Source organism: Dermacentor andersoni, unplaced genomic scaffold, assembly GCF_023375885.2.
Source record: "Dermacentor andersoni unplaced genomic scaffold, qqDerAnde1_hic_scaffold ctg00000039.1, whole genome shotgun sequence".
Classification (NCBI taxonomy): Eukaryota; Metazoa; Arthropoda; class Arachnida; order Ixodida; family Ixodidae; genus Dermacentor; species Dermacentor andersoni.
This window is the reverse complement of record NW_027314752.1, coordinates 24,235,274-24,263,021: the sequence shown is the minus strand read 5'-3', so window position 1 is coordinate 24,263,021 and position 27,748 is coordinate 24,235,274. Positions and strand designations below refer to the sequence as shown.

Here is a 27,748-nt window from a genome sequence, read left to right as displayed (position 1 = left end):
ATCAGGTTCATTCACGTGGCGTTGTTCCTGACGGGACGGCACGTTTGCTGGTAGTGGAAGCTTCGTCGTCAGAAACCATTGCTACATTTCAATTAGGAGCACTCCAAGCTGGTGGAGAGAACGGTTAGGCTGTTAGTACTGCAGGATTATATGTGCACGTGGGGAATGACACATATTCAGCCCAATTGCTCGTGCAATATAATGTCGTTTTCTCTGAGCACATTGCCTTGTGTGCTGCTGAGGGTCTGCTGAGGGTTATAAAGCAACATAGTCGTAGAGAGCACTGCCAGTCCTGGTGAAAATGTGGGGATAAGAAAAAGTTGCTCTTGTACCCTGCGTTCGTGAGGGCTCGCACATACTAACTAAAATAATCAAAAATATATTGGGATACGGTTTACGTTTCTGGCCCTGAAAATAATACCAAGCCTGTGCAGATCTGCCATATTGTAGAACAAGGGAAACGGCTGCAATGTGGATCACACGGAAACATTTGAGCCTTAGGTGACTGGCGTAGCACACGCAATTCTTTTGTGGTGTGGTACGTGGTATATCTAAACGATAGGACACAGAAGTTTGTCTTAACGGTAGGAGTCGTGGGAATAGTTGCAGTAATAAGAGAACTGTCTGTAAATCGCATTCATGCGCGGGACTGCAATGGCAAGCACGCACTTGAACACCGCGGACCGTTGCACTAAGTACGGAGCCGTTAGAGTGAAAAATATTGAATGCGGAGGATATTGTGCGCTCTAGTCACATACGTGCGAACATGCCTTCTGTGATCCTTTCCTGTAGGCAACGTTCACATCTGACGTGCTCTAGATAGGAAAGTTTGCATGGTGTCTCTGGGTGAGGTTACGTTTTGAATTCTTCCCGGCACGTGTTTCCTCATGCCTGCGTCACTGTTTAACATCTTTGTCGGTTTATGATGTTTGATTTAAGTACTTGCTCCCCCGTAAAAAACCCTACTGCTTTACGATAGAAAGGGCATGATAAACAATGATGTGGCTTCATTACCTTCTTTTGTCTTTGTTTGCCTAGATTGCTGATCACCACCGTGATTGTACTGTTAACCTTACTTAAAATTAAGTGAAAACTGCTTTTCCGCATGCACGTACGAAATTTGGTAGGGTAATTATACTACGAAACGTTGCATTTTTATATAGCTACCGCGCATTTGTTCTCTTTATCCTGCCACTTGGCCAGTTGGAAAATACCACTTACCACAGCGATCTCCGACTCTGCTTGGCCGAAAAATCCCCGACACTGCCATATGGTTTCTACTGTACTGACAAAGATTCCGTAAGTTGTGGCTCACCTACTTGCTGTTGTTTTGTGTGTGTGTGTGCTCATGTAACAGCCCGCTGTGACGCGAAAACACGTACAGGCACATTGGGCGACACAGCCACCTTAAGCAGCAGTGAAACCTAATTATTAATTAGGTATCATTTGTTTTATCACATAGTATGTTTGTAGACAATGGGACTGGCAGCCTGGGCACAGTAAAAGTAATAAGACGCTAATGCTTGAACGAATTTTGCTGCCTACTTCAGTTATCGTCAACAGGCGACGGTGTTTTTCGGGCTCTTTCGAAAGTTATCATAGACTACCGTCACCGCTTAGTTACACCACAATGGCTCACGGCATTATCACGTGTCTGGCGCGTCTGGTTGCCAATAAATATGTGTATAAACATGCGTGCGCCATGTGGCTGGAGCTGTGTTGAACTTTCGCTTCATATGCACTCACCATTGCTTCAGATATAGGAACGCCGCCTAAAAGCCTCCCAGCCACTGTTTCAGCTGCGCAATAAGGCAGGCCTCACATCCTATCGTTGTCTTTATTTCGCTCTTAGATCCAAACTGTATATAATACGGCACTGTGCCATTTCAGCACTAGTATTTCTGAATTCAGAACTAAGCTGCCACTGATTCCTGGATTAGATTTTTAATTTGCGTGGTAGATGTGTTTCAATGAAAGATGAATGAACCAGTATAAATGGTAACAGCCAACAGTACGCGGCTCAAAACTTTCAAATTTAGGTGCAGGGTCGCAAAATAATGTCATGACTTGCTTGGAATTATCTGCCTGTCAGCCTGATTGCTCAGTGGGCATGGCTTGTGCTTGAGCGCACGAGCTTGCGGGTTCTAAAGCCTGACAGTATTCAATTGAGTTTGTACGCAATAAACAAGGTGGCAGACTTAATAATTATTTTCCTCCTGTTCTAATTTTTTTTTACTGCAGCGTGCGCTCACAGTGAGGACCACTATCTTTTCTTTTGCCGTCATTTTGTAAAACAATCACGCTCGCAAACTCAGGAGCCTAAAACTTACTAGTTATAGGAATCGTGGAGGAGATTGCGTGTGCGGTTGAAGAATAGCATTTTTATAGAACGTTCTAAAAACGAACGCTTTGAAAAATGCACAGAATATACATATTCACATTTTTACTAATGCAAAAAGTTGTAAAAATGCACTGAGCTTTTCTTCCTGATGTACGCCATTTTCTTAGAGTATTGCGTAGTATTGAATGTCGTGCAGCTCAAAGTAGGTGGATAGACATTGCCCATGGCACGCCATGGATACACGTTTACTAGGATAGGTATTTAAATGCATAACTTCATAGAACCACGAGAAGTACTGCTTGAACAAAGAAAATGAAGCAAAAATAATAAAATGAGCGTTATTCAGCAGGTTATATCCAACTATGGTTAAAGAGTGTACGATGCAGTAAGCAGTATCTTGTATCTTGTATCTTATAAACTACCACACTGAAGTAACTCAATACTCCTATAATGTACGTACACTACAGTGAATATTAGGAATAGGTATGCGTCACTGAAATGACCACCGTCAATAGATGCTTGTTTTCGCTTGTGAACATCAAAATCATAGATCTTAGACTGTAGACCACTTTGCATCCTTCAGGGGGTTTGGAGCTCTAATCTAATACCTCTTTTTACCAAACAAAATTTCAACAAAATGCTGGTATAGGGGCACACAAATTACAAAAGCAACCTCCAGGTTTCCGCAAAGGTATGACAGTGATTTCTTTAGGTCGGTCATTTTGCTTTTACGGAGGGAAGAACCATTCCTCGTATACAAGAGGAAAATAATTGCTCTGGAGAAGGACGAATACAACTGACACCGGCATTACTGTCTAGTAGAACAAGGTTCGACACTTTATATATAAAGGGAATCGAAGTACGGAGGTCGTGTAAACAATGCACCTTTCTGCATGTTGCTTGCTTAGCATAGCGAATACTCATTGACATGGCAAGATGCAGCAACTAGCAGGGCGTGCATGTATGGCTTTTAGGCAATAGGTGCAATGCCTTGTCTTGCACGCTTTCGAGAAAAACGTTATGGCAGCTTAAGACATCCATTGTGTACGTGTTTTGTTTTGTGTATATTTATTTTCCCTATAATGAAAGGGCGTTCTTTCTATACACAGGAAAGTACACCTTAAATGTCACAAAGTGATAAAGTGATTTATAGTTTATCACGTAAGAGCAGCTTGCGAACGATGTGCTACATGCGGTAGGATGCGTAACCAAGGGGATTCCAAGTTTTGATGATGTTCGAGCCCCTGAATGGCGAGATTTGAAGACTGATGTGTCAAAGCAATGTATATTGATTGTGTTGAAAATAAACTCAGACAACTTTTACAACCTAAGAATGCCTTGGAAAGAAAGCAATGTACGAAAATAAGAAGGTGAAGTCGTAATCGAGTAGAATTGTTATGATTTTATGTTTAAACTGTACTAGTATTACTGCATTAAACGATTGCCTCCTACTGCAGCTGCATCACAATGTCCCCGCTGGGAGCAGTGCTCGTGCTTCGAGAGTCTAGACTGGTTTTGTGAAAACGTGCTGCCGCTGCTATGCCCACTGGCTTCGCCAGCGCTGGATTGCACGGGTGCTCTGTGTCGAGCGATGCTGAGTGGTACCGACGACAATGACGTCGTATATTGCATTTAATCATATGAATGTGCGAGCGCCCACAATACTTGGGATATAACACTTCGCTCACCAACGTCAAAATTTAATGATGGTGGGCAACGTATGGTCTAGAAACCACAAAGAAAATCCTCACACATGGGCCGGCTTGAAGCCAAGCTTATCAGAAGTGCTTGACCCTTCTGGCGTGCGGGAAATTCGCGCAGAACGTCTCTGAAGCTGTTCCCAGCAACTTGGCGAAACGTTCACCCGCTATGTTTTGAGCTGTTATGAGCCTAACGACGAGTTCTAACCAACTGGCCCAACTTACTAACTTGATGTATAGGATACTGTCGACCTGTGTAAGCGAGCCAATCCCGCGATGATGTAGGCGGGCAGCACAAGCCACATTATGAAGGAGATTTTCGACTATGCCTTATAGATGCTATTTTACAAAAACTCAGGGTCACAAAGCTTTAGAAGAACTCAGGTTTTACAGTTACTCAGGGTCATCGAGCTTTGCCGAAACTTTGACGAGCTCCGCAGCAACGACTACTCGGGAGGCGCCTTTCAATTATTGCATTGCCTTACGAAAAATACCCCATAATCGTGGCAACAAATGCGGTAAACATGAATATCTTGTTGGATGTTTTTATATTATTACATTTCATTCTTCATAATTATCCTTCTGAGTCCACAGAATGACAAGGCAAGCATGGTAGACAAAGCAAGCATAGCTTTTTGATCAAAATAACAGCAACTACAACCTTGACGTCCATGTTTGCTGAATGTGTGCTGAAAATGAATCGTGTACCCCTCCTGTCTGCTCTTTTTGCAGAATATACGGGTGCCTTAAAAAGTACACTACAAACAACTGTGTTTATTTTATTGCGATATCAATTAAATTGACACTCCACACGCATTTATGCCTTCGGCATAGCCGTGAAGTTCTGTATAAAGTCCAACAGCGACAACATCGTCACCACGCGCCGTATGCTTCATGTGCGAAAGAACGCGCGCGACGTTGAGCAGGCCAACGCGACTCAAGTTCGCGTGCGCGATTGAGGATGGCGAGGTGGAAGTGTGGCCTCTTCTATCTCGCGCGAGGCACGGGGGTGAGAGCAGGGAGGAGTTTCAATGGCGGAGTTCTTGTACTATGTTTTTCTACTATTTTCACTGTGGTTCTACTATGTTCTCAAATAGTGCCGTCACATAGAGGAAGGGAAGTGCCTCCGAATTTCACCTCAGTTCGTGTGTCTACCGAATGCTGCTCCAACTGTCCTCGTCAGCCACCCGCAGCAGATGTCGTGACGCGCACCGTGCACCCAGAATTTTAGGCCGCTTATCCGGTTTTTTATTAACCCATGTTTTACGACACCTCAAAGCCGGCTGTTTCAATGGTGCAGGCCGTTGTTCGACAGAAATGTATGAACCTTTGCCTCTTCTGTACCGCCTGTACCATGAACACTCCTGACGCCGCCCTAGCCTTCTCGGGTAGGCTTTGTCGTGCACCGTGCGCACTTCACCGTTCTTGCAACCTGCCGCGAAAGCCAACAGCTGATGATAAATTTATCTGTTTCCGCTGCACCCGAGCTGGACTCATTGCTTGCTATCACCGTAGTCAGAGGCGCTTTCAGTCCCGTAGTCCATTTTCCACTTACTCTTGTCCCTTGCGTACCAGATGCCGCTATTCGCCCCGCATCAAATCATCTGCACCCAGTGTCCCTGAAGAAAGTACTCGCTAACCCAGTCGCATCCGCCGCATCGGCGTCCATGTCATTCACCGACTTGCCACCGCTCTGCTTCATCGTCCTTAAGCCGTCGCGTTTCGCCGGAAAACTAGACTGCGCAGCTCCTGGAGGTGAAGCTGCATGGTCGACCTTGACCCGAAACCCTCTGTTGCCCTTACGTGCACGCCAGACCACGTAAAGCCTACGTCGAAGGCGTCCCTCTCACAAGTTACGGTCGTTACTGGGGTGCACGTGCCTGCCATGAGTGCCAGTTTTCCTCAGGAAACCAACAAGTCCTTACACCTCCCGCGACCTCAATCGTACGTGTCACTGACTGCAAGACGGTGGCTGTTGTAGGGATTTCAAGAGTTTAAATTACCGTCGGTAGTGACCCTGTGGTTGTCATTTTTGCGCTCCTTGCGCAGCGCCCTCGTGGCTTCATACTTCGAGTTGATGTTTTTTCTGCCAATTCTGCTCTGTGACCAACCTCCTCCGACTCTCTTACACTGCAGATACTCTACTCGCGTACCTTCCAAAATCGTAATGTATCTCGAATTGTCATGTTCGGCAGCTGTCCCAGATGGCAACTATTACATGACGGCTCTTACTGATATTTTGCTCACATACGGTGTCGCTGCAGTCTACACAGCTCTATTATGGTTAACAGAACCCACCTCCCAAGGTGAATTTCAGCTTCATCAAGCGAGTACATCCACCTGAGTTTCACGCAGTCCACCTTTCTGCCGCAAATGACTTTCATTTATATTGTCGCAGTACAACGCGGACTGTAGACAGGGAGACGTTCAAGCGCCGTAGGACAACTTGTTCGAATAACAAACAGGCCAGAGACACGTCTTCTTCGTCCTAGCCGAATCTCACTGACCCACTAGACGAAATCCGTTAATGTCCCCATCTTCGTTGTCGTCTGCATAGAAGAATAGACGCACGCGTAATCGGAAAGCACGTATTCTCCTCTTGGCCAGCGGAGAAGGCAGGCTTTGTTCCGGCCGCAGAGCATTCCACGTCTCAGTAAGGTGCCTGGTGGTGGTCTCGTGCGGACGATGCCCTCTCGGTGAGCGCATTTTCCCCCTCATCTTTTGAGAGGTTCAATACTTACAAGCATTTGCCTCGCAAACCATTTATTTCAAGGGAATTTTCCACGTCTCAATAATTTCTCTCGTCTTATTCGACCGCTGATTGCGGTGTCATACTTTGTTAACGAAGCTTTCCCTCAAGTCTAAATATTTTAGGGCAGTTTGTCGTGTGCGTATCTTGGCCACGTACGCTTATATCGTCTTCCGTTTCTCTACCACGGGTGCGCATTAAAACCACGGCGCTCCAGTTTTTCTTCAGAGACTTTCCCATCCTTCCTTCTTCCCCTCCCTTAAACTGGCTCTTTTAACTAATACACGCAGAGACAAAGCAACAGTACACGCATTAGATCCCATAGATGAGATGAATTTTTGCAATTATTATAAGGGTTATAATTATATTCGAGTGCTGATTGCCGTGCTATCGTTTGTTAACGAAGGTTTCCCTCAAGTCTAAATATTTTAAGGCACTTTGTCGTTGGCGTATGATGGCCACGCACGCTTATATCGTCTTCCGTTTCTCTACCACGGTTCAATCACCTGTTATGTTCCTTTTTTTCTTTTTTTTCTTTTTAATGTACTTTCTTTTATTTTATCATTATACGGGAACCCTCTTAAAAAAAGATATATATGCTCAATTATGTATGGCCACACATGTGCAGGCCATAAATCCAGGTTCTCTAGCCGAGTGCCATTCGTGTGGTATAACCGAGCTCAGGTTGGTCCACGTTGACTGATCAAATAAGGCACCACTGGAGGTTAAATGAGGCGTACAACACCTCTGGGATCCGCCGTGGTTACTCAGAGCACGACTGTTGAGCCCGAGGTCGCGGGATCGGATCCCGGCCACGGCGGCCGCATTTCGATAGGGGCGAAATGCGAATACACCCGTGTACTTAGAGTTAGGTACACGTTAAAGAACCCCAGGTGGTCGAAATTTCCGGAGTCCTCTTCTACGGCGTGGCTCATGATCAGAAAGTGGTTTTTTCACGTAAAACCCCGTTATTTAATTTTTAATTTAACTCCTGCAGGAACGGTAGGGTATCCGCCTCCCGTGTAAGAGGACCGTGATTCAAATCCCGGTGCCGCACAATTCTCCACCGGAAAATACAAAAAAACCGTGTGTTGAAAAATTGCACAAACAGGCCTGAAGTAAGGCCTGATCCCGGTGACCAGTACGGGTAACGCACTCTCTCACCAGAGCAGGATTCGCCCCCCTGGAGCAGTACATGGCCACAACCTCCTATAGGAAAACAACAATCAAACCCCGGCCCTCAGTCTCCAGCAGCCGCGAAGCAACTGACCGCGGTGGCGGTCAGATCTGTTACGCAGCAGAGGGTGCTAAGAATACCTGGCTCCGGACAGGCAGCCATTGGAACCTGAACCTGGCAACGTTTAACCTTAGAACGTTATCTAGTGAGGTGAGTCTTGCAGAGTTATTGGAGGAATTAGACGGTAGTAAATGGGATATAATAGGGCTCAGTGAGGTTAGGACGACAAAAGAAGCATATACAGTGCTAAAAATCGGGCACGTACTGTGCTACCGGGGCTTAGCGGAGAGACAAGAACTAGGAGTCGGATTCCTGATTAATAAGGAAATAGCTGGTAACATACAGGAATTCCATAGCATTAGCGAGAGGGTGGCAGGTCTTGTGAAACTTAATAAGAGGTACAAATTGAAGGTAATACAAATCTACGCCCCTACATCCAGTCATGATGACCAGGGAGTCGAAAGCTTTTATGAAGACGTGGAATCGGCGATGGGTAAAGTCAAAACAAAATACACTATACTGATGGGCGACTTCAATGCCAGGGTAGGCAAAAAGCAGGCTGGAGACAAGTCAGTGGGGGAATATGGCATAGGCTCCAGGAATAGCAGAGGAGAGTTATTAGTAGAGTTCGCAGAACAGAATAATATGGGGATAATGAATACCTTTTTCCGCAAGCGGGTTAGCCGAAAGTGGACGTGCAGGAGCCCGAATGGTGAGACTAGAAATGAAATCGACTTCATACTCTGCGCGAACCCTGGCATCATACAAGGTGTAGACGTGCTCGGCAAGGTCCGCTGCAGTGACCATAGGATGGTAAGAACTTGAATTAGCCTTGACTGGAGGAGGGAACGGAAGAAAGTTGTACATAAGAAGCCAATCAATGAGTTAGCGGTAAGAGGGAAACTAGAGGAATTCCGGATCAAGCTACAGAACAGGTATTCGGCTTTAACCCAGGAAGAGGACCATAGTGTTGAAGCAATGAACGATAGTCTTATGGGCATCATTAAGGAGTGCGCAATAGAAGTAGGTGGTAACGCCGTTAAACAGGAAACCAGTAAGCTATCACAGGCGACGAAAGATGTGATCAAGAAACGCCAATTTATGAAAGCCTCTAACCCTAGAGCTAGAATAGAACTGGCAGAACTTTCTAACTTAATCAACAAGCGTAAGACAGCGGGCATAAGGAACTATATTATGGATAAAATTGAGCAGGCTCTCAGGAACGGAGGAAGCCTAAAAGCAGTGAAGAATAAACTAGGAATGGGCAAGAATCAGATGTGTGCGTTAAGTGATAAAGCCGACAATATCGTTACTAATATGGATGAGATAGTTGAAGTGGCTGAAGATTTTTATAGAGATTTATACAGCACCAGTAACACCGACGACGATAAGGTGAGAGAGAATAGTCTAGAGGAACTTGAAATCCCACAAGTAACGCCGGAAGAGGTAAAGAACGCCTTGGGAGCAATGCAAAGGGGGAAGACAGCTGGGGAGGATCAGGTAGCAGCAGATTTGTTTAACGATGCTGGGAACACTGTCCTAGAAAGATTGGCCGCCCTATATACACAATGCCTCATGACCTTGAACTTACCGGAATCTTGGAAGAACGCTAACATAATACTAATCCATAAGAAAGGGGACGCCAAAGACTTGAAAAATTATAGACCGATCAGCTTACTGTCCATTGCCTACAAAGTATTTACTAAGGTAATCGCAAATAGAATCCGGAATACATTAGACTTCTGTCAACCAAAGAACCAGGCAGGATTCCGTAAAGGCTACTCAACAATAGACCATATTCACACTATCAATCAGGTGAAAAAGAATTGTGCGGAATATGACCAACCCTTATATATAGCCTTCATTGATTAAGAGAAAGCATTTGATTCAGTCGAAACCTCAGCGGTCATGAAGACACTACGGAATCAGGGTGTAGATGAGCCATCTGTAAAGATACTGGAAGATATCTATAGCGGTTCCACAGCCACCGTAGTCCTCCACAAAGAAAGCAACAAAATCCCGATAAGAAAAGGCGTCAGACAGGGAGATATGATCTTTCCAATGCTATTCACAGCATCTTAACAGGAGGTATTGAGAGACCTGGCGTGGGAAGAATTGAGGATAAAAGTTTATGGAGAATACCTTAGCAACTTGCGATTCGCTGATGATATTGGCTCGCTTAGTAACTCAGGAGACCAATTGCAATGCATGCTCACTGACCTGGAGAGGCAAAGCAGAAGGGTGGGTCTGAAAATTAATCTACAGAAAGCTAAGGTAATGTTTAACAGTCTCGGAAAAGAACAGCAGTTTACGATAGGTAGCGAGGCACTGGAAGTGGTAAGAGAATACATCTACTTAGGGCACGTAGTGACCACGGATCCGGATCATGAGAATGAATAACCAGAAGAATAAGAATGGGCTGGGGTGCGTTTGGCAGGCATTCTCAAATCATGAACAGCAGGTTACCACTATCCCTCAAGAGGAAAGTGTATAACAGCTGTGTGTTACCAGTACTAACGTATGGGGCAGAAAGCTGGAGGCTTACGAAAAGGGTTCTGCTGAAATTGCGGACGACGCAACGAACTATGGAACGAAGAATGATTGGTGTAACGTTAAGGGATAAGAAAAGAGCAGATTGGGTGAGGGAACAAACTCGGGTAAATGATATCTTAGTTGAAATCAAGAAAAAGAACTGGGCCTGGGCCGGACACGTTATGAGGAGGGAAGATGACCGATGGTGATTAAGGGTTACGGACTGGATTCCAAGGGAATGGAAGCGCAGTAGGGGGTGGCAGAAAGTTAGGTGGGCGCATGACATTAAGACGTTTGCAGGGACAACATGCCTACAATTAGTACATGACTGGGGTAGTTGGAGAAGTATGGGAGAGACCTTTGCCCTGCAGTGCGCGTAACTAGAATGATGAATATGATGATGATGATTATGATGATGAGAGCATCGTCCCGATGCTTGACCAGCAGTGTCACTTGCGGAATTAAGGGTCTCTCGCATAGTTATTCGCTCACATACGGCTTCATGCGGACAACGTGCACAAATTCAGGACGGTGCGTGCGGCGCCGCGTACAATTGGGACTATCGGGGACGACCTCGTACGTGACGTCACTGAGTCGGCGCAATACTCGATATAGTCCGAAGTATCGCCTTAACAGCTTCTCGGAGAGGCCTCGTTTTCGTATGGGAGTCCAAACCCATACTGTGTCGCCGACGTCATAGATTACTATTCGATGGTGAAGGTCATAGCGCCCTGCGTCGTAGTCTTGCTGTCGGCAGATCCGAAGCGCGCGAGTTGCCGAGCCTCTTCTGCGCGTTGCGTAAACACAACGGCGTCCATATCAGTGTCGTCAAAGTCATGTGGAAGCATAGCATCCAACATCGTTTGTACATCCCGCCCATGAACAAGGGTGAACGTTGTCATGCGCGTCATGTCTTGTTTCGCCGTGTTAATGCAAAGGGGATATACGGCAGGATGTCGTCCCAATTTTATGTTCAACATCCACGTACATGGAGAGCATGTCTTCAATTGTTTTGTTTAGGCGTTCTGTTAATCCGCTGGTTTGTGGATGGTAGGCGGTTGATTTCCGATGCGCCGTTCCACTTAGCAGCAAAACATGATGTAAAAGCGCTGCAGTGAATTCGGTTCCTCGGTCTGTTATTACGACGGTTTGTGCGCCGTGTGGCAACACAATGTGCTTAATAAAAAAGCGCGCCTCCTCTTCCGTTGTGCTTCTCTGGATATCCTTTATTTCAGCGTAACGTGTGAGATAGTCGGTTGCTACGATAACAAAGCGATTCCCGGCAGTAGAAGTAGGAAGTGGACCCACCATATCCATTCCGATTTGGTCAAATGGTCTTCGAGGAGCATGGACGGGTTGCAGGAGGACGGCTGGTTTCGACGGAGGCGACTTGCGCCTCTGGCAGTCGAGGCAAGTGCGGACGTGATGTTTCACGGTGGTGTTAAGTCTCGGCCAGTAGTACCTCTGCTTCAATCTGGCCAACGTTCTCGTGTAGCCTAAGTAACCAGAAGTCACCTCGTTGTGACAGGCTTGAAGAACTTCCGTGCGAAGAGCTGCAGGAAGGACGAGCAGATAGGGGAGCTCGGTCGAAGTATAGTTTCTTTTGTAGAGGACTTTGGCCTGCAAATCAGATTACAAGAGGCCTCTTGCGAAAACCCTAGGCGGTTTGGCAGATCTGCCCTCTGAGTAAGTGATGAGCTCAAGCAACTCAGGGTCGTCCCGTTGTTGTTCGGCGATGGTGGATGTGTCCAGGACACAAAGAAATGCCGAGTCTTCTTCGGGTGGGGCAGACGACTCTATCGGCGATTGAGACAGGCAGTCAGCATCCGTGTGTCGTTTTGCCGACTTGTACTTGACAGTCATGTCAAACTCTCGCAGCCATAGGCTCCAAAGCGCCAGTCGTCCCGAAGGGTCTTTAAGGTTTGTCAACCAACACAGTGAATGGTGGTCGCTGATAACTGTGAAGTGGTGGCCATACAAATATGGCCGAAATTTCACAACAGCCCATACTACGGCAAGGCATTCCTTCTCAGTTGTGGAGTAATTGGCCTCTGTGCGCGAGAGTGTTCTGCTTGCATAGGCAAGTACTCTTTGTGTGCCCTCCTGCCACTGCACAAGAACAGCTCCCAAGCCAACATTGCTGGCATCAGTTTGGAGCAATGTAGGACCGGTCTCGTCAAAGTGAGCAAGCAATAGAGGTGTCTGGAGACGTTCCCGCAAGTCAGTGAATGCCCCTTGCTCTTCGTCGCCCCATACAAAAGCAACGTCATCTCTCGTCAGGCGAGTTAACGGCGACGCAATGCGAGCAAGGTACGCAATAAACCGGCGGTAATAGGCACAGAGGCCCAGAAAGCGCCTGACAGCCTTTTTATCGGTTGGTACTGGAAACTGTGCTACGGCCGCAATGTTCCCAGGATCTGGGTGAACACCTACGTGGCTGACGACGGGACCGAGAAACTGTAGTTCCCCGAAGCCAAAGTGGCACTTCTCCGGCTTCAGGGTGAGGCCGGCGGACGGGATGGACTGCAGAACTACTTCAAGCCGTTGGAGGTGTTCTTCAGAAGTTGCGGATAACACGATGGCGTCTTCCAGGTACAGTAAGCAGGTTTTCCACTTCAGACCCGAAAGCACAGTGTCCATGAGGCGTTGGAATGTAGCAGGGGCAGAGCAGAAGCAGAAAGGCAAGACTATAAATTCTTATAAGCTGTCTGACGTCACAAAAGCAGTTTTTTCACAGTCTCTCGGATCTACCTCGATTTGCCAATATCCGCTTTTTAAGTCCATTGAAGAGAAGTAACGCGCGTGACGAAGCCTGTCGAGTGAATGATCTATACGGGGAAGGGAGTACACGTCTTTCTTTGTCATTTGATTTAATTTTCGGTAGTCCACGCAGAAACGGAAGCTGCCGTCTTTTTTCTTAACTAGTACTATAGGAGATGCCCAGGGACTCGTTGATGGCTGAATCACTTCGTCTTCCAGCATTTTTGTCACTTGATGTTGTATGGCTTCACGTTCTCTGAGAGCCACACGATAAATATTTTAGTGAATTGGTCTTGCCGTATCCTCTGTAATTATCCGATGCTTCGTTAGAGGCGTCCGTCCGATGCTGGACATCGACGCAAAGCAGTCATTCAACTTCGACAGTACTGTGAGAAGGCGCTCTCGTTTGTGCTGCGACAAAGCAATGCTGACGTCGAGTGCAGAAGCTGGGCCTTGCGTAGGTGCTTCTTCGAGTAGCGAACAGCAGCCTCGAACATCCGCAACACCATCAAAATAAGCTACAGCCGTGCCCTTTGGAAGGTACCGTTGCTCTGTGCTAAAATTGGTTAGTAACAAGTTCGTGCGCCCGTCGGTGACATTTACGATTCCTCGTGCGACCGAGATACCGTGAGTAAGCAACAACGTGGTTATTTGGTTGGCAACTCCCTCGCAATGAAACGGTGTGTCACATGCTACCGTAACAATGGTGCATGATCGAGGTGGGATGACGACGTCGTGTACTGGTAGACGAAAGGAGTTGCGTTGCGGCGATAAGCAATGGATGTTGCAAGCTGTTGCACTGGATGCTACATTTCCTGATAAGGTGAAGCCGACGCCGACAACTTATCGCAGTCGTAAACTTCGCAGTATGATCACCAGTGGCCTTCCGCCTGAGCACACTGAAGCCCTTACACTTATTATAGGTGAAAATCTAAACAATTTCGATTACAGTAATGCACCTTTGGGCCACACTTCTGTTGTTGCGTTTCGCATACGCACAGGCGACGCCAGCCCTGTTCACCAAGCCCCTATTATGTGCCTGCGGTTGAGCAAAGCGTCATGCAGAAGATGCTTGGGTAGGACATTATCAAGCCATTCTCCAAACAATGGGGGTCCACTATTGTTTTTCGAATAAAGGACAAACCGTGACGCATTTGTGGGGACTATCGCCACCTGGAAAACATTACCAAGAAAAACACTTACCAGCTGCCGCGAATTGATGATGTCCTCGATTGTGTTTGCTGTGCCGCTTCTACGACTTTTGATCTGTATACTGCCAGATTGCTGTTGACACCACGGTCGAAAAGAAAACTGCTTTTGTAAATATAATAAAGTGGAACGTTGGGCGAGTTGGTATGCATGTATCATGGTAGCAGACCGAACAAAACGACGTCTATGATGCATTCGCACGTCAGGCTGGAAGAAGCTGGGTACCGGCGTAGCGTAATAACGGCAGCTTTGAGAAATAGAATAAATGGGTGAAAAACTTGATAAGGCAGGAGGCCGAAGGAAAAATCAGGATGAACAACAGTGTAGTTTTACCCTAGGCGCATCGCTTTTCCCATGGTCTCAATAATGTTGCAGGTCGCTATGAGGTGCAGGTTGTCTTTTCGGCTCCTTGTGAAATTGTGCCATTTGTCCGGCGGCTGAAAGGTGAGCTAGTGGAGCAGAACGTCATTCTAATGTAACGTGCCAAGTGAATCATGGTAATAAGCATGTAGGCTTGACTAGCAATGTGATGTACTCTTTCGCACCCAAGTTCGAGTGCATGTACACAGGGAAAACCGGCCGGTGTATTAATGTAAGACTTAGGGACCTTGAACCGTCCTTGGACAAGAACGATTAAACGACATGTCTGCCTGTTGCTAACAAAGTAAGTGTAAGCCTTTACTGAAAGAGAGAACAACTTTGTTTAAGCATGCTGATGTATCCGCCAGATTATTCACGGAAGCTGCCCACATTCGCTTTCTCAGAAGGAATTTTTTGCCTAGACATCTCGATACGGTAACAGATGTCCTGTATCCACGTGGCTTGGTTCTGCGTTCCTTGGTTGACAATGTGATCGCCTGTGTCGCTTATATTTATTGATATGTGTGTTTCAGGAAACTTGTATACTTTCACACCATGACTATTTTGTTCGTGCTGTTACCATTATGAACGCTTTTGTAACACCTGATAGGCTTTACCAGTTCAAGCTGCTGCCATTCAGTCTGTTAACGCTCCAGTCACAATCGAGCGAATTGCAGACTGTGTGCTTTATAGGTTCAAGCGGTATTCAAGCTGCTTTAGTTTAAACGACCTAATTGTGTTTTCGCCTACGTTTAATACACACATGATCGCCTCTCGTACGTCCCTGACTTCGCCTGAATTCACCTGAGCTTTTGCTCATACCGCATTGCAATTCTTGGCCATATTACGGACGCTGCCGGCGTACTACCTTATCTAAACAAAATGTGACCCATGAAAGACTTCCCTATGCCCAAGTCTGGGAAAGATGCTGGAAGCTTTGTGGGAATCTGATTCGATTTTTGCCAGTTCATGACGAATTCTGAAGTGATTGCGAAACTGCCCACTCATCTTAAGCGTGATGCCTCTTTCACGTGGCATCCAGAACAAGGTGCAGGTTTCTCCGAATTAACAGCGCTTTTCACAGCACCTCTCATATTGACCCACTTAAACGCATTCGCCCTAATGGGTACTGTGCCTGCGATAATACACCTACACTGTCGTGTACAAGACAGGGAGCTTCCACAAAGATGTGGATGGTGTCTGCCGCTACCCTGTGGCTAACTGTGACCCTTCGCGGACCGAATTCCTCAACCGCGTCCTTTCCTTGAGCCAGTTGCTTTACATCGTGGACGAACAGTGATGGAATGCCCAATAAAGATAAATAATCGAGTGGCTAGAATACTCTACCAGTCTGGTTTTTGTGGGCATATTCACCCAGCAGGACGGTACCTTATCTCGGCGTAACGTGCACTACGACGGTCCTGATCAGCTCCTAGTTGTATCAGCCCATCTGTGCTTCCCTGTCCTTCATGAGCTTTGCGACGCCTCACATGCTTGAGTTAGCAAGTCCGAAAAGGATGCCGCTGCTGAAGAATTGCAGAAGCGCCCGCCAATAAGCCAACACGGAAGGGGAATACGTCACGCGGATGTATGCCGATAAAGCGCCAGCCACGGTTGGTGATAATAATCGCAAGGACTGCAGGTAGGAGCGTCACCGGTCCGTTCTGTAGATGTGTTGGCTGAAAAATTGTCAAAGGAGCGTGATTTAGCGAGTGCGACCAGGCTGCCGCCACAAACAAATTGTCAGATGCGCCCGCCACTAAGCCAGGACGGGATGGGAATACGTCACGCGGATGTATGCCAATAAAGTGCCAGCCACCGTCGGCCATAATAATCGTAAGGACTGCAGGTAGGAGCATCACCGGTGCGTTATGTCAATGTGTGCGCTGAAATATTATTAGGATATCATGGAGCTATGCTCAAGAGACGAGCCGCCGCGAGAACGATGAAGAAGTTGGTCGGTGCCCTTGGCATGAGCGAGTGTCAGCCTGGCTGCCTTGCTCCAGTGTAAATAGCCTGTAAATAGCATCCTTCGTCTGTGTCTTTCCACACGTAACATTTCTGGTGGAGGTCAGCGATCCCCGTCCTCACCACGGAACTCCGAATTGGTCAGCACACCGAACTTGTGACCATGCCTCCCGGTGACGGGCCCGCCTCTGCAACGGCTTCGGCTTTTCCGACGGCTTCAATCGTCACCGTTGTCCCACATCATGACCCAGTGTGTTCTCTGGCCTGGAGGGACAGGATGTCGACGATTGGATTAAGCTGTGTGAACACGCCAGTGCTAATAACAGGTGGGACCCAACTACTATGCTCGCCAATGTCATCTTTTATCTCGGCAGCACCCCACGCGTGTGGCACCAAACGCATGATGACGAAATAACCAGTTGGGGCAGTTCCAAAGAAAAGCTGCGGGAACTGTTCGGCGACCCCATTGGGCGCAAGGCTGCCGCGAGAAAGGCTCTAGCATCTCTTGTTCAGTCATCTACAGACCATACGTTTCCTACATCCTCGACATCTTGGCTCTATACCGTAAAGCTGACGAGAATATGTCCGAAGCACATAAAGTGGCACATGTGCTGAAAGGCATCGCCGACGACGCTTTCAATTTGCTTGTTTTCGGCGACGTCTTGACTATAGACGTCATTATAAAAGAATGCCGTCGCCTTCAACAGGCTAAGAGCCGCCGTATCTCACACCACATTGCGCGGCTACCCAACACAGCTGCTACGTCGACATGTGAGTGTCGACCGCGTCAGACCACCATATGTGACGAAGTCAACCCTTATTGTTCGCCGTGAACTCGAGGCCGCCTGTTCGCCAGCCTTCTCCACGACGCCTCCTGAACCGCCAGCAACCACCATTGCGATTATTCAGGGTGTCGTCAGACAGGAATTTGAAAACATGGGTCTGAACACCGTGTGTTCCACGTCTCGACCCAGCGTTCCCCAGTTATCTAGTGGTACCCCTCGTCCCCGTCAGTCCTTTTCTGCCCCATCTCGCCGCAACCCGTCAGAATGGCATACCTATGATGACAGGCTAATCTGCTTCCAGTGCTGTCGCATCGGCCACGTCGCCCGTCACTGCCGAAACCGACGGCCACTACCTCCTCAGACGTAAGCCGCCACTTATTCCCGCACCTTTGTACCTCCTGTACCCTATGCCACCCGCCATGAACCCAATACCGCTGATGCCCCTGCTCCGAGCCTTCGCAACAGCCGCTCGCCCTCACCTCGACGCCACCAGTCTCGTTCGCCCCAACCCCGCCACTTCTCTTCGTCGACAATCGCCTCCCGGACCCAGCCGGAAAACTAGGCACTGCAGCTTCTCGAGGTGAAGCTGCGTTGTCGACCCTGCCCTCAAGTGCTCTGCTCGCGTTACCCACGAACCGAGACCTTCTTGACGTTGACGGCTATCCTGTCACGGCACTCATCGATGCAGGAACACATATTTCTTTTATGAGTGCAGCCTTCCGACGACGACTGAACAAGCTCCTCCCCCCAGCGTCGGCACGCGTCATCCGCGTTGCGTATGGTGGCACTGTGCCTAACATCGGCGTGTGTACGGCACGTGTCAGCATCGCCGGCCGCCACACTCCTTAATCTCTTCATTGTAATTGCTCATTGCCCCCACGACCTCATTCTCGGCCTCGATTTTCTCTCCGCCCATTCTGCCCTTATTGACTGCTCTTCCAATGCCCTTCGCCTTGAGTTGCCAATGCTAGGAGAACCTTCTAACGCACCCCATTGCCGCTTACGCTCCACCGGCTTTCTTCGCCTGCCGCCAAAGTCCATAGCCTACATTGAACTGTTGCCTTTCCCACCGATACAGTATGACCTATTGAACTGTTGCCTTTCCCACCGATACAGTATGACCTCATCGTGCCTCACAGTATACTTACAATTACTGCTACCCACACTCGCATGCCTGTCTGTAACTTTGGATTGGCAAAGCAAATTATACCGCAAGGTATTTGCCTTGCCACCGTTTATTGTCTCAGCGACCAATACGTGGCAGCGTTATCGCCCGATGGTTTTCGCGAGCTTAGCATGCCCCTCGCGCCAGCCTCGGGTGTTGATCCCAACATAAAGAAAATGTTTGAGATGGACCTGTCCTCTATGCGGGCTGAAGACCTTTGCGAAGTATTATTGTCCTTCCACGATATTTTCGACTTCGACGATCGCCCTTTAGGCCAGACGCTCGCGGTCAAGCATCGGATTCTTACTGGCGATGCTGCGCCTATTCACCGACGACCGTTTCGAGTTTCTGCGTCGCAACGCAGGGTAATTCAAGATGAAGTGAACAAAATGCTCCATAAAAACATCATTGAGCCTTCATCGAGTCCCTGGGCGTCACCTGTGGTGTTGGTAAAGAAGAAGGACGGCATGTGGCTCTTCTGTGTAGACTACCCTCATCTCAACAGCATTACAAAGAAGGACGTCTACCCCTTCCCACGTATGGACGACGCCCTTGACTGCCTGCATGGTTCCAGCTATTTCTCGTCTATTAATCTTCGTTCGGGATATTGGCAGATTGCTGTTGACGATATGGACAGTGAAAAAACCGCGTTCGTCACACCTGATAGCCTATACCAATTTAAGGTAATGCTGTTTGGATTATGAAACGCCCCTGTCCCCTTTGAGCGTATGATGGACTCCTTGCTCCAAGGTTACAAATGGTCCACATGCCTCTGCTACCTCGACGACGTCATCATCTTCTCGCCAACGTTCGACACTCACCTTGAGCGTCTCACAAATATACTTGATTTATTTCGAAAGGCGAAGCTGCAACTTAACTCGTCCAAATGTCGTTTTGGCCACCGACAAATTACTCTTCTGGGCCATCTCGTTAACGCTTCTGGAGTACAGCCTGAGCCCTACAAAACTCGTGCTGTCAGAGAGTTTCCGGTTCCGAAGACAGCCGCAGACGTTCGAAGTTTTGTAGGGCTGTGCTCGTACTTTCGTCGTTTTATTCAAGATTTTGCGGTAATTGCAAGACCCCTCACTAATCTTTTGAAGAAAGACGTACAATTTTCGCGGGGTACTGCAGAAGCCGCCGCCTTCTCTCGTCTCTTTACTCTTCTCTCCTCACCACCCATTCTCGCCTACTTCGACCCTGGTACCCCTACAGAATTGCGTACAGATGCCAGCGGTCATGGCGTGGGTGCCATTTTTGCCCAGCGTCAGCGTGGCAAGAATCACGTTATTGTTTATGCGAGCCGCCTCCTAGCACCATCGGAGCGCAACTATTCCATTACGGAGCGCGAATGCCTTGCTGTTGTCTGGGCGGTTGAGAAGATCCGCCCATATCTTTAAGGTCGCCCTTTTTCCGTCGTCACTGACCATCATGCTCTCTGCTGGCTCTCATCGCTAAAAGATCGTACAGGCTGGCTTGGTCGATGGGCTTTGAGGCTACAGGAATTTTCATTTACCGTGGTGTACAAATCTGGCAACCTGCACCAAGACGCTGACAGTTTGTCGCGTTACCCAGTTGACGACTCTGACTGCTCCAACACTGCCAGTGCTTCTTGCGTATTCTGTGTATCCCAGCTGCTTCATTTTGCCGACGAGCAACGCCGTGACGCCTGCATCAGAGCATTCATCGACCGTTTTGAACACTCCGGCCGATGCTGCTCTACGTCTTTTCGTCCTCCGCGACGGTACTCTGTGCCCTCGTAACCTTCATCCGGACGGCTCCGAGTTCCTGCTTGTAATACCTAAACTTCGTTCTAGAAGAGCTTCAGGACGCACCAATGGCAGACACCTCGGCGTGTCTCGAACCTTTGACCATGAACGTCCCCTTTTTTTTTCTGGCCGGGCCTTGTCCGTTCCGTACGACGTTACGTCGCCGCTTGTGAACTTTGCCAATGACGCAAGAAGCCATCCCAGCTCCCCGCTGGTTACCTAAAGCCACTCGACAACCCTTCCGAGCCCTTCCATCGTGTCGGCTTGGACCTTCTCGGCCCATTTCCGGAGTCCACATCAGGCAACAAGTGGGTTGCAGTCGCGGCGGACTACGCGACCCGCTACGCCGTAACCCGTGCTCTTCCGACCAGTTGCGCAACTGATGTTGCGGACTTCCTGCTACATGATATCATTTTGATGCATGGTGCTCCACGTCAATTGCTTACAGACCGCGGCCCCACCTTTTTGGCCGATGTCATTGGCGACATAATGCGCGCCTTCTCAATACAGCACAAATTTACTACCTCCTACCACCCTCAAACGAACGGCCTCACTGAGCGTTTGAACCGCACCCTTACAGACGTGCCATCCAAATACGTTTCAGACGACCACCGGACTGGGACCTGACTCTGTTTTACATTACCTTTGCATACAACTCTTCCCGTCTCGAAACTGCTGGCTTTTTCCCGTTTTACCTGTTGTATGACCGCGAACCGACGCTACCACTGGACACTGTGCTTTCGTCCGCCATAGCTTCAAATAGCGATTATGCCCGTGATGCAATCGCCCATGCTGATCATTCTCGCCAACTTACGCGTGCTCGTCTAGAAGTGTCTCAAGACAAGCAGAAACAACGCTACGAGCTCCGTCACTTTGATGTCCGTTTTATGCCCGGCGCCCTCGTGTTGCTTTGGTCACCATCGCGTAAAGTCGGCCTTTGTGAAAAACTGCTTTCCTGTTACACACGCCCATATCGCGTGATACGCAAAGTGACCGATGTCACCTATGAAATCACTCTAGCCACGCCCACCACGTCCTCCGCTGTGACAACCAGTGACGTTGTCCACGTTGCTCAAATCATGCCCTACAACTCTCCATGCACCTTGGATATTTAACAGCACCATGACGGTGCATTTGCCACCGGGGGGGGGGGAGGGGAGGGTAATATTACGATATCAAGGAGCGATGCTCAAGAGACGAGCCGCTGCGAGAACGACGAAGGAGTCAGTCGGTTCCCTTGGCACGAGCGAGTGTCAGCCTGGCTGCCTGGCTCTAGTTAAATGGCGTGTAAATAGCATCCTTCATCTGTGTCTTTCCACACGTAACAATATTGATGAAAAGAGCTTGAGTTGGAGAGTGCAAATTGGCTACCGGTACTGCCAAATTGGCAGAAACGCCCCCCAACGGTCCAGCACGGGTTGGGGAGGAATAGGTCCCGCGGAAGTATGCCAATAAAGCGCCAGCCACAGTCGGTAACAATTATCGCACGGACTGCAGGTAGCAGCTTCACCGGTGCGTTCTGTCGAAGCGTGGGCTTAAACATTGATGAAAGGAGCTTGAGTTAGTGAGTCCGAACAGGCTGCCGTCAATGCCAAATTGGCAGAAATGCCCGCCAATCTGCGAGGATGGGAGAAAAAAGAATAAATCAAGCGGAATTATGCCGATGAAGCGCCAGACACCATCGGTGATAATAATCGCAAGGACTGCAAGTGGGAGCGTCACTGTTGCGTTTTGTCAATGTGTGGGCTGCAAAAATGATGAAAGGAGCTTCACACAGTGAGTCCGACAGGCTGCCGTCAATAAAAAATTGGCAGAAATGCCCGCCAATGGTCCAGGACGTGATGGGAAGGAATATGTCACGCGGATTGATGCTGATAAAGCGCCAGCCCCTGTCGGTGATAATATTCGCAAGCACTGCATGTAGGAGCGTCACCGGTGTGTTCTATGGATGTGCAGGCTAGAATAATAATTAAAGGGCCTTGAGTTAGCGAGTGCGAAAACGCTGCCACCACTGCCGAATTGGCAGTGGACACGGCAACCCGGCCGTGACTATGTCGACTGACTTACCGTTGTTCGCACAGGTCTTTTCGGCCTGCGTGCTCTTCACTGCAGCTGGCCATCTACATCGCGCGGACCATGGCTCCTGCCCGCTGGAGTTCGCGTCCGTTCATGCACCGTGCTTCCCTGCTCTGGAAAGTGAAGACGGCGCATCCCGTCCGGATCCTGATATCTGGATGGTACCACTGCTGTCGCACGTGTACCTCAGCTACCACGCAACTTTTGGCCGCACGATGACGCCAATGGACTATGACGTCAGAACACGCCCACCGCTTATAAAAGGATCTTCACCGGCTCCTTCCTTCAGTGGACACGGCAACCCAGCCGTGACTATGTCGACTGGCATACCGCTGTTCGTGCAGATCTTTTCGGCCTGCGTGCTCTTCCCTGCAGCTGGCAATCTACATCGCGCGGACCATGGCTCCTGCCCGCTGGAGTTCGCGTCCGTTCATGCACCATGCTTCCCTGTTTTGGAAAGTGAAGACGGCGCATCCCGTCCGGATCCTGATATCTGGATGGTACCACTGCTGTCGCACGTGTACATCAGCTACCACGCAACGTTTGGGCACACGATGACGCCAATGGACTCTGACGTCGGAACACGCCCACCGCTTATAAAAGGATCTTCACCGGCTCCTTCCTTCAGTGGACACGGCAACCCAGCCGTGACTATGTCGACTGGCATACCGTTGTTCGTGCAGGTCTTCTCGGCCTGCGTGCTCTTCACTGCAGCTGGCAATCTACATCGCGCGGACCATGGCTCCTGCCCGCTGGAGTTCGCGTCCGTTCATGCACCATGCTTCCCTGTTTTGGAAAGTGAAGACGGCGCATCCCGTCCGGATCCTGATATCTGGATGGTACCACTGCTGTCGCACGTGTACCTCAGCTACCACGCAACGTTTGGGCACACGATGACGCCAATGGACTCTGACGTCGGAACACGCCCACCACTTATAAAATGATCTTCACAGGCTCCTTCCTTCAGTAGACACGGCAACCCGGCTGTGACTATGTCGAGTGACATACCGTTGTTCGTGCAGGTTAGCAAAAAAATATTGGTTTCCGGAGCAATTTCCTTTGTTTGGTCGAATTGCCGTGTCCACACATCCTTTGGAATTGCTTATGTAATTGTTTGTCAGTGGTGAGATTGTTGCTGTTAATATCCGTAGACGTTGAAGAAACCCCTGGTGCTCTGACTGTCGAGATGTTTAAGGAATTAATTGAAACGCAAAAGAAAATCCTGCTTAGGCTTAATGACATACAAGACAAGCAAGCTTCCTCTGATACTAGTCTGCAACTTGTTGAAAACAGGCTATCAACGATAGAAAATAAATTGCTGTCTCTGGATGAAACACGTGACAGGCTCACTAAATTGAGAACTTAGTTATCAGGAATGATACTAATTTGGCTGAGCTCGGCCATAAAGTTGATGATTTAGGAAACCGATCTCGACGAAACAACATAATTGTACGCGGAGTTGTGGAAGAAGGGCAAGAATGTGAGGAACAACTAATGAAAAAACTAAACCAGGACATATTCGAAGGTATACTCAAGCTTAAGTTAGGCTCCACCGAGAGGATTCACAGGCTCGGAAAGAGGATTCCTGGTGTGAACCGACCGATCATACTAAAGTTCGTAGATTTCAAGGATAAGAAAAGAATTCTAAAAAATTGTTCCCAGCTCAAAGGAACCAATTTTGGTATTAGCGAAAATTGTTCGAAAAGGATTGTTGAATTACGAAAGAAGCTGTGGAATTCTTGCTCTGAGGAAAGGAAAGGTGGAGCAAAAGTGGCATTGATGTTCGATAAATTTAAAGTTAGCAATGTAATGTTCAGTTGGGATGAAGGTAAACAGGAAAGGGTCAAAGTTGTGCAACCACTTCGCACAAGAAACACCTGACAACCCCGTACAAAATAGGCAAAATTTAGTATTAATAAAGTGAACGCCAGAAGTGTCCTAAATAAGTTGGAATCCCTAGAGAGCATTGTCTTGGAGCATGAACCAGATGGTATGGGTATAGCAGAGGCTGCGTAAGGATGTAAGTGATTCAGAAGTCACTCCCCCTGGGTGTTCAATTGTCAGAAGCGATCGGGAAGGTCGAGGTGGTGGCGTAGCATTCTTGGTGTACCATATGCTATTCTCGAGACCGAGAAAGCGATAGAAAAGGTCTGGATCAAAACAAAGTTGGGTGAACATCAAGTCCTTATAGGTTGTATTTACAGGGCTCCTAACTCACCCGTAGATGTTATTTTGTATTTAAGAAAATTTATGGAGTCTAACATGCATCAAGGCAACAACATCATTCTTTTAGGTGATTTTAACTTGGCCGGCATTGATTGGCCAACACTTTCACCAGGACAGACTGAGGTTTCAAGTTGTGACCAGCTTTCGGAGCTAGCTTTCTCTTTAGGCCTAACCCAGGTAGTGACAGATTATACAAGAATTTGTGAGACTAAGTCATCAATACTTGATTTAATTTTTCTGTCAAATTCTTTATTACTATATCTAGAAATATGTAAAACTGAGGATGGTCTTTCGGACCATAAAATGGTGCAAGCATTTCTAAGCTTAGGACCTCTACCATATCCAAGTGCTCTTCATAAAATATTTTTGAAGTTTTCCTCTGCTAATGATGTTGGTGTGTTAGACTTTTTAGAGCGTTCTTTCGACCATTTTGTTCATCTCTTTGAGTCAAATACTAGTACAGATAATTTATGGGACTATTACTTTGCAACGGCCATGGATTGTATTCAAAACTGCATGCCAAATGCTATAAAAGAATTAAAAGGAAAAATCCTTGGATTGCAAGGGAAGTTATACATCTAAAGAGAAGATTAGGGCGAAAACGTGGGGACTGTTTGAGGAATCAACCCCCGATAAGAAGATCTCAATTCAACACATAAGCCATGACCTGAAATGCCTTATAAAAGAATCTAAAGACAAGTTTTATAATGTGACACCTACGAAGTTCCTTAAAGAGGCGCCGCAGAAGTTCTGGCGGTATGTCAACCGATCCACAAAACCCTTATCCTCAGAATCCTGCAGTACTGCTGCAATGCAAGCTGATAATTTTATTGCTTACTTTGCATCCGTTTTTACTAAAGATAATGGTCATACACTTCATGTAGCCTACACAGCTGCTAGACTACTCATTGCAGCCATTTAAATCAATGAACAAGGTGTTTTAAATATTTTGCTGAATACTGATGTTAAGAAGAGCCCTGGTTCTGACGGCATTCCAAATTAATTTTTACGTAGGTATGCAGAATGGAACTCTAAACACCTAACTAAAATTTTTCAGTCCTCTGTTGATAGTGGTTGCTTCCCGGTAGCATGGAAACGCGCAAAAATTATACCTATACACAAAAGTGGCAGTACTGCGGAAGTGGCCAATTATAGACCAATTTATATTACAAGCGCGTGTTCTAAGCTCCTTGAGCACAATATTTATAAACAATTAGTTTCTTACTTGGACAAATACAACTTGTTTTTTCCTGGACAGCATGGTTTCCGAAAACAGCTCTCAACAACCACCCAACTCATAGTCTTCCTCGACTTTGCGAAAGCATTCGACAAAGTGTCCCATCCGAAGTTAATAATAAAAATTAATTCTGTGTTTCAGAGCCCCGCAATCACTCAGTGGTTTTCATCTTAACTTTCTTCAAGAGAACAATACGTTGATTTCGGAGGGTGCACATCACGCCCTTCCCGTGTTCTGTCGGGAGTTCCGCAAGGAAGTGTCCTAGGTCCTGTTTTATTTCGGATCTTTATAAATGACTTGCCCAGTAATATTAGTGTCCCTGTCAGACTGTTTGCTGATGATTGTGTGATGTATAATGAAATTCGAAACAGTAATGGTCAGGCCCATTTACAGTCTAGTCTGCAAATAATTAAAAATGGTGCGATGACTGGCAGATGGAACTAAACGCAGCTAAGTCTAATGTTACGTCCATAACGAGAAAGAAAAAAAATTTGCATTACCCTTACAATATAAATAGTATAACTATTAGCAGAGTCGATAAACATAGGTATCTAGGAATAACGTTCACTTCTGACCTCAGATGGAATCAACACATTGATGCTGTATGTGGTAAGGCCAGCAAAACGCTCTGGAGCCTAATGCTATGTTCAGACTACGTTCATAAGGCGCCGATTTTTTGTAACATGCGCAAGCGAAAGCGCAACAAGCGTATACGTCTAGTTCAGACTGTGAACTTAAAGTTATCAACGTGCGCAATTCACGCGAAAATTGTGGGTGAGAGTGTTAAAGGGTCGGCCACATTTACGACTGCGATATTACGACCGTTGCGACCCAGCCAATTACCGATAAGCTTTCGGTTCTGCAACCGGTGACGACACCTCCATCCTCCCGCCTGCAGACAGCTCCGGGCGCGGGCAGTGCCATCCCGCCATTCCGTGCGCACGGTTAGGTTGGCTGTGTTCGTGTAAACTTGTGCAGTGCGCCTTACGAGACTGTTTTCAATTCATGTGGTTTATCCGCCGAGGAAATCGATGGCCGCAGATGCGTGCTTCGAACTTCGATGAGTGGTCTCATTAGGTTTTCAAGTCGCCTTCATCTTCTTTGGGCGATTGAATACATGACTTTTTGAGCGTGAATTTCTTCGATCTCGGCCAGCGCTCGCATATTGACAGGAGCCATATTGGACCGCTGGTGACGTCGATTCTGCAGCTCCAAATTTGATTGGCCTGTTGTAAAAGCCGTATTTACGCAGTAGTAAATGTAAACAAAGGTGCCGGCTTAACTGCCGTAACGTTTTTTACAGCCGTTGCGTTAGATACGCCGAAAGAGCTGTTACGCGCGTTACGACCGTAGTGTGAACATAGCTTAAGACGGAATATAAGTGCGTCGACACCTGAGGTCAAAATTTTAGCCTATAAATAGTTAATACGTCCTATCTTGGAGTATGCTAAAACTGTATGGGATCCCTACACTAAATCCAACCAACAAAAAGATTGATAGAATCCAGAGGTTAGCATCAAGGTTCATATTTAACAAGTATCGCTGCTGCCATTCCCCCACTGAACTTTGTAAGCTTGCCGACTTACCTCCGCTAGATTTGCGTACCAGGTATGAGCGACTGAAAGTAATTTACCTAA

At 47.6% G+C, this 27,748-nt stretch overlaps 1 long non-coding RNA gene across 1 annotated transcript in view; it reads left to right on the top strand.

Moving 5' to 3' along the window:
- The first annotated feature begins 1,215 nt into the window (after positions 1-1,215).
- LOC140214347 (uncharacterized) overlaps positions 1,216-27,748 on the top strand; it is a 199,309-nt gene continuing 172,776 nt past the window's right edge. The window contains exon 1 of the long non-coding RNA XR_011891297.1: positions 1,216-1,299. This is a non-coding gene — a long non-coding RNA (uncharacterized lncRNA). The remainder of the gene's footprint in view (positions 1,300-27,748) is intronic.